Source organism: Petaurus breviceps, unplaced genomic scaffold (assembly GCF_028583685.1).
Source record: "Petaurus breviceps papuanus isolate PSGF00001 unplaced genomic scaffold, PetGlider_PUasm1.0 90823, whole genome shotgun sequence".
NCBI classification, from domain to species: domain Eukaryota; kingdom Metazoa; phylum Chordata; class Mammalia; order Diprotodontia; family Petauridae; genus Petaurus; species Petaurus breviceps.
Genome location: NW_027187352.1, coordinates 7267262 through 7282398, shown reverse-complemented (window position 1 = coordinate 7282398; position 15137 = coordinate 7267262). Strand labels below are relative to the sequence as shown.

At 42.4% G+C, this 15137-nt stretch overlaps 1 long non-coding RNA gene across 1 annotated transcript; it reads left to right on the top strand.

The window, feature by feature from the left end:
- The first annotated feature begins 3323 nt into the window (after positions 1-3323).
- LOC138148379 (uncharacterized) lies at positions 3324-13824 on the top strand. Its single transcript, XR_011165042.1, has 3 exons — positions 3324-3571; positions 6590-6680; positions 13540-13824. It is a non-coding gene; the product is annotated as an uncharacterized lncRNA (long non-coding RNA).
- The last annotated feature ends 1313 nt before the right edge of the window (positions 13825-15137 follow it).

Here is a 15137-nt window from a genome sequence, read left to right as displayed (position 1 = left end):
CTGAAGTCAGGAGGACCTGATCTGGCCTCAGACACTTACTAGGTGTGTGACCCTGGGCAAGTCACTTAACCCTCATTGCCACCTCCCTTATCCCTCCACCTCCCCAAAAGAAAGGTCTATTATAATTTAGTTTGAATGAACCTTAGAGGGACAACTGCCTATTCAATGTAGGAGCCCTCACTACAATTACATTGTGTAATGGCAAGAATGCTGGAATCAAGAGTCTCAAGTCCTATGTTCAAGTCCTAACTTTGCCATTTATGAGCTGAGTGATTTTGGGCAAGTTTACTTCACCTCTTGGGCCTCAGCATTCTCCTCTGTGAATTGAAGAGGTTTGGGATAGATTAGATGGTGTCTCAGGTCTCTTAAAACTTTAGCATTCTATGTTTCCTTACAAATGGTTATCCCCAAAAACCAAACCAGAACAGAAAACCCAAAGGGTTATCCAGTCTCCACTTGAACACTTACAGGGACCTCACTCCCTTACAAGGCATCCCTTGTAATTGTAATCAATCCCATGATTGAATTCTTATTCCTAGAGAGTTCTGCCTTAGGTTTGATGTTAAGTTGAAATCCACCTTCTTTCAAGGCATTGACACCAAGTCTGTTCCCTGGAACCATGCAGGTAGCTTTTCAAATATTTGAAGAAGTGAAATATTAATTATTTAAATGTAGTCCCCTACAAATGATCTCTTTTCTAGGCTAAATATACCCAATTCTCTCGAATATCAATGAAATTAAGATTGTCCATATTCCACCATGATTCATATTGACATTGTGATCAACCAAAGTCCTCAGGGGTTTTCCCATGAGATGTCATTTCTTCCCCCTCCTGTATTTATTCACAGTATAGTATTGCTATAGGCTTTTTATACTTCTTGCTTAGCTTTCCGTTCAGAGGGGAGAACTATGGACTCACTCATTCCCTTTGAAGGAATTGTCTCTATGGTCTTTGCTACCTCAGTATCTAATCTTTTGATAAATTTTTTTCATTTATTATTGCCTTCCTTAGACTCACAGATGCTTAGAACCAGTAGGAAAGTTGAAGGTCATTTTGTTGAACCTCCTCAGTTTACAGAGAAGGAAACTGAGGCCCAAAATGGTGGAGTGGCTAGCTAATGTCATAAAATCAATGGCAGTACTAGGATGATAGTTCAAGTCTTTTTTTTTTTTTAAAAGCAATTGGGGTTAAGTAACTTGCTCATGGTTACACGGCCAGTTATTTCTGGGTGGGTGCTAAGTGTCTGAGGCCGGATTTGATCCCCCAGGTCATCCCAACATGGGAGCCAGTGCTCTTACTCGCTGAGCCACCTGGCTGCTCCTAAGCAATTGGGGTTAAGTAACTTGCTCATGGTATTTCTGGGTGGGTGCTAAGTGTCTGAGGCCGGATTTGGTCCCCTAGGTCATCCTGATGGGCCGGTGCTCTTACTCGCTGTGCTACTTGGCCGCCCTGATAGTTCAAGTCTTTGTAATAAGTCCAATGTTCCTTGCACGGCACTGTCTATACCAGGTCCTCTTCCCCTCTAATCCCTTACTAAAGGTTTGAGCAACATTAGACTGGAACCTTCTCATCACTGGTTTTCTGGGCTCTCCCACACTACTCTTTTTCAATTAGCCCTTCCTATTTCTACCAGTTTATTCAGTTCAATTCTGCAAGAATGCACTTAGCACCAGCCAGTTAGTCAACAAGCTTTTATTAAGGGCCTATAATGTGTCAGGCACCGTACTAAGTCATGGGATACAAAGAAAGGAAAAAGTAACTCCTGCTGTCAAGGAGCCCATCTAACGGGGGAGACACTGCACAGCCAACCATGCAGACAAGCTCTGTACAGGGGAAGGAGGAGATGATTAACAGAAGGCAGGCACTAGTATTAAGGGGGAGTGGGAAAGGCTGTGAGATTTTAGCTGGCACTTAGAGGAAGCTAGAAAAAGAGGAAGGAGAGAATTCCAGGTATGGGGACTAGCCAGTGACAATGAGAAGATGGGAGATGCAAGGAACAGCAAGGAAGCTAGTGTCACTGGATTTCAAAGTACTGTGTTAGGGGGGCATCAGGTGTAAGATTATTGGCCAAACAGGAGGAGAGCAGGTTCCAAAGGGTTTTTTAGGTCAAACAGAGGATTTTATACTTGATTATGAAGGTGATAGGGAGCTCCTGGAGAACATTGAGTGGGGAGTGACATGGATAGAAAGATCAATTTGGCAACTGGGTGGGGGATAGACTACAGAGGTGAGATACTTGAGATGGGGAAACCAACCAGTAGGCTGTTGCAATAGTCTAGCATGAGGTGATAAAGGCCTGCAGCAGGGTGGGGGGAATATCAGAGGAGAGAAGGGGAGGCATACGAGAGATTCTGTAAAGTTAATATCAACAGGACTTGGCAACAGATTGGATATAGGGGATGAGTGGTTGAGGATGACATGTGGACCCGTGTGGTGGAGGATGGTGGTGCGCTTGAGAATAATTGGAAAATTAGAAAGAGGAAAGGTTTTTTTGGGGGAAAGATAATGAGTTCAGTTTTTGAGTTAAATATGTCTATGGAGTATCCAGTTTGAGATGTCTAATAGACAGTCAGAGATATGAGAACACAGGTCAGCAGAGAGGTGGATAAGTAGATCTGGTAATCATCAGTGTAGAAATGATCATAGAGGGGTGGCTAGGTAGCACAGTGAATAGAGTCAGGAGGACCTGAGTTCAAATCCAGCCTCAGACACTTAACACTTACTAGCCGTGTGACCTTGGGCAGATCTCTTAACCCCAATTGCCCTCCAAAAAGCAAAAAATAAAATAAAAATAAAAACATAAAAAGAAATGATCATAGAATCTATGGAAGCTGATATGAAATGGCATAGAACAAGAAGAGAAGATGGTGCAGGAGAGGGTTTTAGGGGAGACTTATTGTTATAATGGGCATGATCTGAATAAAAGATCCTACAGAAGAGACTGAGAGACAACAGTCAGGTGGGTAGGAGGATAAATAGGAGAGAACAGTACCACAAAAACCTAGAGGAAAGCCTCCACCAACAGCTTATTGGTGTACCTATTTTTTCCCCATACCCTCTAGCATTTGTCGTTTCTGATAGGCCTGAGGGGGTACCTCAGAGTTGTTTTAGTTTGCACTTCTCTAATCAATAATGATTTAAGGGGGGTGTATAAGGTGTTCAAGGAGGACTAGCACCTTTGCTGTGAGGGCTTGCTGAGCCCTTTTCAGGACTGCTCATTCACCTTGGAGACTACCTGGCCCTCAGCTCTCACCCATGGCTCAGCTGTAGCACAGGCAGCAGCCACACCTCAGTAAACCATCTTGCTAGACAGGCTAACCCAGATCGACGGTAACCAACAGGCCTCAACTCCATTGGTTAGTTAGGGGGGATGTCCACTCCAAGCATGTGAAGACTTCTGGCAGAATGGGAGGATGAGAACAATTTGTTCCAATGGCCATGAAGGCAGCAGAAGCAGGTGCCGTGGAGCGCTTAGAGCTTGGTCAGACATCAAAGATACCAAGGTCACCCACTGCAACCTGGATTGTTGCCAATTGTCTTGACACTGGACTTGGATGACTCTGGAAGAGAGTGAGTCTGGGGACTTTATGCAACTCAAGAATTTGACTCATTCTCTATATATTTTGCAAATGAGGACTTTATCAGAGAAACCCCTACCTTTTTTTAACTTCAGCTGAAGTATCATAAATTCTGCTCCACCCCTCTATTTGAGCTCCACAAATGTCTTTCTGTTTCAAGTGTGTCTCTTGTAAATACCGTATTGTTGGATTCTGGTTTCTAATACATTCGACTATCTACTTCCATGTAAGGATGAGCTCATCCCATTCACATTCAGAGTTATGATTATTGAGTATTTCCCCTCCATCCTATTTTCTTGTTTCTCCTTCTCTCTCCCTTTTTTATACTGTCCCTCCTCAAAAGTCTGTTTTCCTTCTGACCACTGCTTCCCTTAATGCACCCTTCCTTTTTTTATTCTTTCTACCCTCCCATATCTATTATCCCCTTCCCCTCTTATTTCCCTATTGGGTAAGATTGATTTCTATACCCACCTGAGTGTTTATAGATATTCTTCCATCTTTGAACCAATTCTAATGAGAGAGAAGTTCAAGTATTGTTTCCCCCCCATTTCCCTCCTTGCATGTCTCTTTCATGTGAGAATATTTTCCCCATTTCCATTCTACTTCTCCCTTCTGCCTTCTCCTAATGCACCCCACCCCTGCTTCTTACTCCATTTTTTTTGGAGATCATTCCAATATAATTGACTTAGATTCATGCTTTCTGTCTATGTAAACTCCTTATAAGTGCCCTAATAGAGACAATTTTTGCAGGAGTTACATGTATCATCTTCTCATTTAGGAATGTAAATAGTTTACCTTTATTGAGTCTCTTATGATTACTCTTTCATCTTTACCTTTTTATGCTTCTCTTAAGTCTTATGTTTAAATGTCAAAATTTTTATTCAGGTGTGGTCTTTTCATTAGGATGCTTGACAGTCCTCTGTTTCATTAAATACTTGTTTTTTCCCCCTGAAGGACTGTACCCAGTTTTTCTGGGTAGGTTATTCTTGGTTTTTTTTTCTAGCTCTTTTGCCTTGTGGAATATCATATTGCAAGTCTTCTGCTCCTTTAGCATGAAAGTTGCTAAATCTTGTGTGATCCTGACTATGGCTCCATGATATTTGGATTATTTCTTTCTGGCTGCTTGAAATATTTTCTCCTTGACCTGGGAGTTCTGGAATTTGACTATAATATTCCTGGCAGTTTTCATGTTGTGATCTCTTTCAAGAGGTGGATTCTTTCAATTGGTACAAATTGGCTCTAGAATATCAGGGAAGTTTTCCTTGATCATTTCTTGAAATTTGATGTGTAGGCTCTTTTTTTTTTTTTTATCATGGCTTTCAGGTAGTCCAATAATTCTTTTTTTTTTTTTGTCTTTTTGGAGGGGGGAAGGCAGGGCAATTGGGGTTAAGTGACTTGCCCAAGATCCCACAGCTAGTAAGTGTTAAGTGTCTGAGGCCAGATTGGGACTCAGGTCCTCCTGACTCTTGGGCCGGTGCTCTACTACTCACTGTGCTACCTAGCTGCCCCTAGTCTTAAGTTAGCTCACCTTGATCTACTTACAGGTCAGTTGTTTTTCTGATGTTCACATTTTCTTCTATTTTTTCATTCTTTTGAGTTTGTTTTATTGTTTCTTGATGTCTTGTGGAGTCATTATCTTCCACTTGATCAATGCTAGTTTTTAAGGAATTATTTTCTTCAGTGAGTTTTTGTACCTCTTTTTCCATTTGGCAAATTCTATTGTTTAAGGAGTTCTTTTCTTCAGTAAAATGTTGTGCCTCTTTTACCATTAGGCCAATTCTGTTTTTTAAGGTGTTATTTTCTTCAGTATTTTTTTGTGCCTCTTTTACAAAGCTTTTGATTTTCTTTTCATAATTTTCTTGCATCACTCATTTCTTTTCTCCATTTTTCCTCTACTACTTTTATCTCTTTCTTGAATTCTTCCAGGAATTCTTGTTGAGTTGAGGTCCAATTAGTATTTTTTTGAGGTTTCGCTTATAGTTATTTTCTTCTGCATTTACGTCTTGGTCTTTCCTGCCACTGTAGCAGCTTTTTATGGTTAGTTTCTTTCTGACCCCCCTTTTTTTGGTTTGGTTGGTTTTCTTACCTATTAGTTGACTTTGAACTTTATGTTAAAGATGGGCTTTGTTCATCTTGGGGTAGGGAGACAGTGAACTAAGCTCCAGACATTTTTTTTTTGTGCTGTTGTTTTCTTTTTTTTTTTTTTAAGCAATCGGTCTTTACCCAGAAAGGGCTCTTGTTCCTCTGCAGCTGCAAGCACTTTTTTTGGCCCTGGAACTGTGACCAGTTACCCTGCTCTCCTATGGCCATAAATGCTAATAAGGCTTTTTGCCTTGCAACTGTGAACAGAGCCCCTGCTCCCTTGTGACCAATCAGCAGTTCCTCTCTGCCCTGGAACTGCAACCCAGAACTGTGTATGGGCAATAGAGTTGCCAATCAATGCCCAGCTGCACTTAGGGCAAGTAAAGCATCCCCTGCATTCTCTTTCTGAACAGTTGTATGACCCCTTTACCATCTCTGGACTGAGAGCTTCCAAAGCAGCAGCTGCTGCTGCCGGTAGGCTGGCTCACATCCCAGTGTCAAAGAGCTCTCCTGTGGACCTCCTAAGTTGTCTTATGCTGGAAGAATGTCACACTCTGACCTTTTGTTGGCTCTGCCACTCCAAAATTTGACTTGAGGAATTATTTTAAATAATTTGGAGGGGAATTTTGGGAGAGTTCAGCTGGGTTGCTGCCTGTACTCCACCCACAATATAAGCTCTTAATTAACTCAAATCTCTCCCATTTTCAATCCATTCCCTTCTTGTAGGCATCAAAGTGATTTTCCTAAAGTGCAGGTCTGACTCTGTCATCTCTCCCTACTTAAACACCTGTGGTTCCCTATTGCCTCTGGGCTTAACAATAAGCTTCTCTGTTTAGCTTTTAAAATCCTCCATAAAAAGGCTTCGATTTACCTCTCCAAATTTATATATTACTCACCCACATTGGCTTTCTTTCTGTTCCTTACACAGGAAACTGTATCCTTCATCTTTATGCCTTATCACTGGTTGTGTTGCATGCCTGGAATGCACTCCTGTGTCCGCTGAAACTGCCGACAAGCAGGTGATTCCCATTATTACAGTCCAGCTGTCTTAACATGGGTTCTTAGAACACTGGAAGAATGTGTAAAAAAAAAAAATAAGAACTAGCCCCGGGTGCAAAGAATAAAACCAGATGTAACTGATTACCTTGAGGCATAACATGGTAATAGTATAGTATGGAAAAAGTGCTGGAGCTAGTGTCAAAAAATGATAAGAAGAAGGGACAGGTAGGTAGGCCACAAGCATTTATTAAGTGCTTACTATGTCTCAGGCACTCTGCTAAGTATTGGTTGGGAAAGTCAGCAGCAGAACTGGGAGGGGAATGAAGTTTGGCCTGGTCCCCTCCTCAAAATAAAAGCCCTCAGGAGGAGCTCTCCAGTGGGAGATGGGTACTAGCATGGCAGAGGGATGTTCCAGGGTGAGAAATCTGCACACAAAGATAAATATTCTGATCTGTGATTTTACTGGTGTAGGGAACTCCAGGGTGAGAAAACTCAGTCTACCATTGCAGTTTGGCACTTTCTCAACAATCAAGGGTCAGAATTGCCTAGAGCACTAAGGTTAAGTGACTTTACCAATGTTGCACAGCAACCATGGTCAGAGGTAAGAACTGAACCCAGAACTTCCTGGTTTCCAGATCAGTTCTCTATCCTCAAGAGGGTTACAAAGTGCCATGTTTGAACTTCACTGAGAAAGAAATCACTTTCAGCTGGGCAGGGACTTGTATTGGCTCAAAGTCCAGAATGACACCTAAAATCAAACAGGGCTTAAAAAGCCAACCCAGCTGTCAACAAAGACTCATTGCTAATCCATGAGTTATGGGTGGCCATTAGATGAACACTAACCACTGATAGACAGCCACTAGCACAAGTAGGCTCTGACCACCTGAGCTTAATGGAAGGGAGGAAATAGGCATTCATTAGGAGCGTTCTTTGTGTCAGGCCCTGGACTAAGCACTTTTACAATTATTGGTTCATTTGATCCTCACAACAACCCTGGGAGGTTGGTGCTGTTATTATCTCCACTTTACAGGTAAGGAAACTGAGGCAGCAGAAGTGAAGTCACCTGTCTAGGGTTGCACAGTTAGTAAATATCTGAGGTTGGATTTGAACTCAAGTCTTCCTGACTCCAGACTCAGTACACTATCCACTGCACCACCTGGCTGCCTTGATAGCAGAGATGCTTTGTGGCATAAAGCTGAGGGGTCCCAAGAAGAGTGTGCCCTAGACACACACTGGGAGATGGGTGTGCAGGCATTACTACAAATAGGGTATCTGCTGAGTCCTGGGCACAGATCTCAGGCAGCAAATCTTTGCCCTTTGGCAATGATCATGCTTGGCAAAATTATCACCCAGGGAGAATAGTTGAAACTTTTAATAGCTTCCTGTGATTCTCAGGTGCTTCCTCAAACTGGGATTAGTATAGGCTGCGTTTTAGAGCCCAAGGCAAGGGGCAACTCAGAATTTCCCAAGTCATTCTGACCCTGGTTTTATTTTTCCCTTTGGTTGGTTAACCAGGAGGGAAGCTGATGGTCTTCATTCCCTAGGCCTGAGGGTGGGATGGGATGGGGTGGGGAGACTTCAGAAAGAGGAAGCAAGTTTCATAGCTGACCCCACCTTTTTCCATAGAAACACAAATAGTGTGGAATGAGCTCTGGATTTAGAGTCAGAAACCCTGAGTTCAAATCCTGGTGCTGCCACCCACAACCTGCAGTATGTCACCCTTTCTGGGCCTCAGTTTCCTCATCTGTCAAATGAAGAAGTTAGAACATATGGCCTCTAAGGTCCTTTCTAGCTTCAAACCTTTGCTCCTATGAATCATAGAGTATTAGAGTGGAAAATGACCTTAAGTATTATCTAGTCCAGGGGTGGGGAATCTAGACCTGGAGGGCCTGGATTCAGTCAAAGGGTTGCACTTGAGGACCTAAAGGGACTCATGTGGCCTTGGAGCAGAAGGTTCCCTACCCCTGACTAGTCTACCACCTTCCTCTTAGAGATGATGAGACTGAGTAACTCAGGAGAAAGAGCTGTGGATTTGGAACCTAAGGTGTTGCTTCTAACTCTGTTACTTTCTAGCTATTTATGAATGGGTAAGTCAAGGGAAGGGAATAATCATTTAAATAGTATCTACTGTGTGCCAACCATTGTGCTAAGCACCTTACAAGTATTTTATTTGCTTTTTCTTTTTGAGGGGAAATTGGGGCTAAGTGACTTGCCCAAGGTCACATGGCTAGTAAGTGTTAAGTGTCTGAGGCCAGATTTGAACTCAGGTCCTCTTGACTCCAGGGCGGGTACTCTATTCATTGTGCCACCTAGCCACCCCAGCTTATATTTTATTTGAAGCTCACAACAACCCTTAGAGGTAGGTGCTATTATTATTCTTATTTTACAGTTGAGGAAACTGAGGCAAACAGATGCTAAGTGACTTGTCCAGGGTCTCACGGCTAGTAAGTGTTGAGTTAAACTCAGGAAAACGGGTCTGCCTGATTACAGGTCTGTCACTCTATCTACTGCACCACATAGCTGCCCCTATGGCGCCACCTAGCAGGTTAAACTTGAAAACATGTCTTTCCAGAGAGACAGGAATTAAACATTTATCAGCACATACATACCTACCTCCAAACCTTTTCCTCTCTTGATCTTTGCATGGACACATCCCTAGATGATGAACTTAAGACTCAGAAATTGAGAGGAAGATAAGATATCAAAATTCAAAGGCTTTGCCATTGTTTTATAAAGCAGAGACTTCTGGAGCAGGTTCAGACACAGGAGTGTGAGGGGCCTGGAGGTGAGGGCACACAAGGACGGACTGAAGAAACTAGGAATATTTAGCAGGCTGAATGTGAGGGACATCTTCAAAGGGTTGAAGACCTGATACATGGGGGAAAGTTTAGGTACATTCTACCCACTTAAGCTCTGAAGGTAGCAATCTCCCTATTAGTAAAGATATTCATGAAGAGGTTGGATGACTTTTCAAAGGTGTTATAAAAAAAAGTTTCTGCCTCCAGGTATTAGAGCTGTTGTTTTTATAATTCATCTCCTAAATTAGATAATTAGTCGCTATTGCCTCACGGATGTGGTTATTCCCTCCATCTTCCCCACCACACCTTCTCATACTGCACAAGGACTCTCTACCATCTCCTATACATCTTCAGCCCAGGATCTAGCCAATGTGCTAGATCCTGCCTTCCTCTGAGTCTTTCTGCCCACCTGCTTTTGTAATGATGCATTCCCTGAGTGCTCTCTGGCCCATCTGTCCATCTAGCAGGAAACCAGGACCAATCGCTCCATCTCTCACACTTTATTCCTTCTCCATCCCTTGCTCTTGCTTTGAGAACAATTCATACAACCATTGCTTTTGGAAAAGTCATCATATAACCCTGTGGCCAGTGGTATTCTGGAGCCAGTTCATAAGGCTTGGAGAGAGCCAAGTGCTACATTTTCAGGGTGAGAAACAAACCTAGAGATTTGACAAAAACCTACAAATAGGGGCTTGATTTATTGTTTTCTTGAATGTCTAGACCAGTGATGTCAAAATCAAATAGTGGGGGTTGGGGAAGCAGGGGGTGGGGTTGTGGGGGTATTAAACCATGCTTAAGGATCTTCGCAGGCTACATATTGACTTAGAAAACCATATATGTTTATACATTTCTTTTTAAAAATGATTAATACATCAAAATGTTAAAATCAGATAGTAATAACATTAATCAGTGCAGGCTTCACTCCTCAGTGTTGTGGTCCCCATGTGGCCAGGGATTGCAAAATGCCTGATAGTATCAGGAAGTTAAATCGACAAGGGTTTATTGAGGTCCTACTATGTGCTAAGAACTGGGGCTATAAGAGGCAAAAACGGTGCTTGCTCTCAAAGACCTTACAGTCTAATGGGGAAGGGCTGTAACTAGCTCAGGTTACCTCTGGTTTTGTCCCATGATAGGAAATTTAGAGAGCACACAAAAAGTTTACCTTGCAATTTTTGAAAAAAGTAGAAGGGAACATAAGCTCAGATGTTGACTAAAGGGTCAGGGAAGAGGAGGTTCAAGTTATAGTAGGGATATGGGGAGAACAGACTGTACTCTGTGGCTTCCTCCCTCTCTTCCTCTGTCCTCTAAGGAAATCCCCAATCTGACCCACCCAGACCATTTCACACTCCCCTTCCTTTCCTCTTTTCCAAGCTCCTCTCTAGGGCTCTCCCTCAGAGGGAAGCTGAGACATGTTCTATCAGTGAAGGAAAATAATAATCCAGATGCTACCTCCTAGGATGCACTCAGTGCTAGAAGAGGTCCCTGGGAGGCCTTTCTGGCAAATAAACAGGCCATGGGACTCCAGATGCCCTGAATTAGGTTAAATGTACCCTAGGGCCCTTCCAATTCTGAAAGGTTATTCCCTTAGGGTACTGTAACAGGGGTTCCTAACCTGGGATCCATGAACTTGCTTTTAAAAAAAATATGTTGATAAGTACATATCACTGTAATTGCTTTTTGTTATAAAATCCTATGTATTTATTTTATGAATTTAAAAACATTCTGAGAGAGTTTCACCAGAGCGCCAAAGGGGTCCATGACACAAATAAATTAAGATCCTCTCTTTCATAGTAATTCATTCTCCCTCACACTCAAATAAATGAGCATTTAAGAGTTTACCATGTGCCAAGCACTGTGCTAAGCACTGAGAATATAAATACAAGCAGAAAGCTAAATAGCCCCTGACCTCAAGGAGCTTACAGTCTAATGGGGGAAAGCAATACACGAAAGGGAGATGAACAGGTGGGGAGCAGATAGGAGGTATTCCCTGGGGTTGTGGTGGAGCAAGTCCAGAATAGAGCCTGGAGATGAATAAGGCCTTGACTGGCCTGGGTGCCTTCTGGAGAAGGGAAGTCAGAGGAAGGGGCTGGAGGGGGAGTGTGTTTCCAGTGTGAGGACTTCCAAGGTGAAGAGGTTTCTGTGGCATGGGAGAGAAAGTGTGGAGGGTCAGGAGTGGGGTCTGGAACTGAAAGACAATGTGGCTGGTCAGAGCGTCCTCCTTCAGATGGAGATTCTGGGAGGCCTTTGCAATTTCTTTAATTTGAGCATCATGAGCTGTGCATTTGATTTAAGGATGCAATTCTTTATGCTGCTTGAACACATTTGGTGCTCTTTGTGAAGTTAGCTTAGTTCAGCTTTGGAAATTTGTTGCAGTTTCCTTGTGACCACTAGGCATCTCTCCATTGACCTTTGGGTCATCCTTGACTTGGAGTCCTCAGAGCTTCTTGGTTCCAGTGTTCCCAGTGGGAAAGCCTCATTGGGGGAGCTTCTGAGAAGAAGCACGTTTATGTGGGGAAGCAACTTAGGACAGTCAAAAACACGGCACAACCGAGAGGGGAGGTCACAAAAATAGCAGAGATTATTAGCAAGGCAGCTTTGAAAGTTCCATGGAGAACTTGTTATTTATTGGAAAAGAAAAACTAAACTGTACATAACAAAGACCCACCTGCAGGTTCATGTAAAATCCTATTTTTCTGCTCTAATATATATGTGCATGCAAATGCATGTGCATATACATATGTAGGGAAATGCCCATTTGGGGTGTTAAGTGTGTTGTAGTAGTAGCAGTAGCAGTAGTGGTGCTGATGGTAGTGGTAGTAGTAGTAGTGGTGGTTGTGATAGTGGTAATGATGATAATGGTGGGGGTAGCACTAGTAGTAGTAGTGGTGGTTGTGATAGTGGTAATGATGATAATGGTGGTGGTAGCAGTAGCAGTAGCAGCAGCAGCAGTAGTAGTAGTAGTAGTAGTGGTAGTAGCAGTAGCAGTAGTAATAGTAGTGGTAGTAGCAGTAGTAGTAGTAGTAGTAGTAGTAGTAGTAGCAGTAGCAGTAGTAGTAGTAGTGGTAGTAGCAGTAGCAGTAGTAGTAGCAATAGTAGAAGTAGTAGTAGTAGTAGTAACCCTGAGGCATCTAAGTGGTACAGTGGATAGAGTGCTGGGCTTGGAGTCAGGAAGACCTGAGTTCAATCCAGACTCAAACTCTTACTATCTGTGTAATCCTGGGCAAGTCACTTAACCTGTATTTGTTTTAGTTTCCTCAATTGTAAAATGGAGATGATAATAGCACCTACCTCCGAGTGTGTTGTGAAGATCAAATGAAACAATATTTATAAAGTGCTCAGTACATAGTAGGTACTATAGAAATGCTTTGTCTCCCTCCATATGTATATGTATATTTATTTATGTGCATATGTATCTATATCTAAGGGGAAGTCCATTTCATTTGTTGTTTGTTGAGTTCATCATCATCATCATCAACCCTGAAGCAGCTAGCTAGATGGCTCAGTGGGTAGAGCCCTGAACCTAGGGTGAGGAAGATCTGAGTTCAAATTTGGCCTCAGACACTTATTAGCTGTGTGACCTTGGGCAAATCACTTAACCTCTGTTTGCCTCAGTTTCCTCATCTGGAAAATGGGGATAATATTAGCACCTCCCTCCTAGAGTTGTGAGGATCAAATGAAATAAGATTTGTGAAGTGTTTAGCATGGTGTCTTACACAAATGGTGCTATATAAATGTTGTTGTTCAGTGATTTCAGTCATGTCAGACTCTTCATGACCCCATTTGGGGTTTTCTTGGCAAAGATCCTGAAGTGGTTTGCCATTTCCTTCTCCAGCTCCTTTTATTGGTGAGGAAACTGAGGCAAACAGGGTTAAGTGACTTGCCCAGGGTCACACAGTTAGCAAGTGTCTGAAGCTGTGTTTGAACCCATGAAGATGAGTTTTTCTGATTCCAAGTCCAGTCCTCTGCCCACTGTGCCCCCAGCTGCCCCTAATACAAATGCTAACTTATTATTAGTTATTAAACAAGGTATGAACACGAGTCTTCTAACTCTGAGTTCATCATTATTTCATCATTATTTCAGGTTATGCTACTTCCTGGAAAATGAAGCCCAGAGAAGGAAGGAACTTGTTCAAGGTTACACAGATTTTACTCAAACCCAGGACTTCTGCTCTCAGAGACAGAATATTTCCAATTCACCACACTGCCTCTGAAGCATTTCTTCTATTTTATTTAGAGGTAGTATAAAAAAGTATTCCCTGAGGATCATGGAATAATTTTCTATATATCTTGTTTTTTAAAAAATGATTCATAAATTTAATGTTGAGCATTAATACAACCAATTAAACTTATTTTGCTACTAGGTAAATTTAATTAAGTGAATTTCAGTACATAAATCTCATAGCCACTTTTCAGTCACTCCCTTGAAGTCTCCACCATAATTCTTTGTTCCTTCATTTATTTTCTTTCACTTTCCTCTTATATGGTCTTAGTTATCCTCTGCTCTGTCTCTCTTCCTTTTTTTCCACCCACTTTGTATCATTTCATAAAGGCCTTGTTATATTTCTTTATGTAGCACCCCCTCTTGAGTTTTACATTTGTACTCTTTGGTTAGGGTCCCTAGAGGGGTGGTTGACTATGTACTCATAGTTCTAGGGGTAACTCAGGGACAGGGTTTCTGACATTTTTACTCATGAGCCCCTATTGGTGTCTTCCTATTAACAGTTAGCCAGAAGATATCAATTAACTTTCCCCCCCCCCCAACAAAAAACATTAATTTACTAAGTATTTATAGCAAGAAGAGTTGGTATAAAACATATCCCCCACTTGTCCCCTCTTACAGCCACAAGGTCCCTGGGGAGAGTAGGGTCAAATTTAAATACAAAGGTAGGGAGAATACATATGGCAAAGAAGTTCTTAACTCCTGGCCTTGAAAGTCCTTTTTCCCCTTTGTGAGATCCCTATAAAGTATGGTATGGAATATATCATCAGGGATAGATTTTTTGCTGCTCAAGTGGGCTGGCTTCTTGCACAGTGTGGCATCTCTCTTGGAATGGAAGATTTACTTCTAAAATGAGCCTCTTCTTCACTGCTAGCCACCAGTGTGACCTCTGATGGGATCTTTGGATCTCCTGAATTCACATGGTTGTCCAGGCACTATTATCTCAGAACATTCATTCACCTAGGATTAAATGAAAAAAGACAGAGGCTGCCACGGGCTGGCAGCCACAAATGTCAGGTGGGAGACTGGGCTGACACCCTGACCCCACCCCACTCTCTGGCTCAACTCAGCATAGTTCCGCCTTGCTTGTGACTGCAAAAGAAAGCAAAGAAACTAAAGAATGGGTAGATTATCCCCTTTGTATGAACCCTCATTTCTGGCTCAGCAGCCCTTGAGTCACTGGTTATGAAGCCAATTAGGAGATGTATCATCATTACACTGTACCAGTCCCTCCGTCATGTGTGTATGGAAACAAATTGCTTCCAAGTTTCTACTTTGATTGAAGCCAGGCAGGTAGTATCATGCATGCTCCAAGGACTGGCCCTTCTGGGATAATCCCTTTCTGCTACACTCTCCCTCTACTGAATGTTCACCTGAGTCAATGCACCTGGGCTACATTTTGAACTCAATGGTCATATTCTCAATCTAGAAAAGACCTCTGGGGTGCTTGGGAGGCTCAG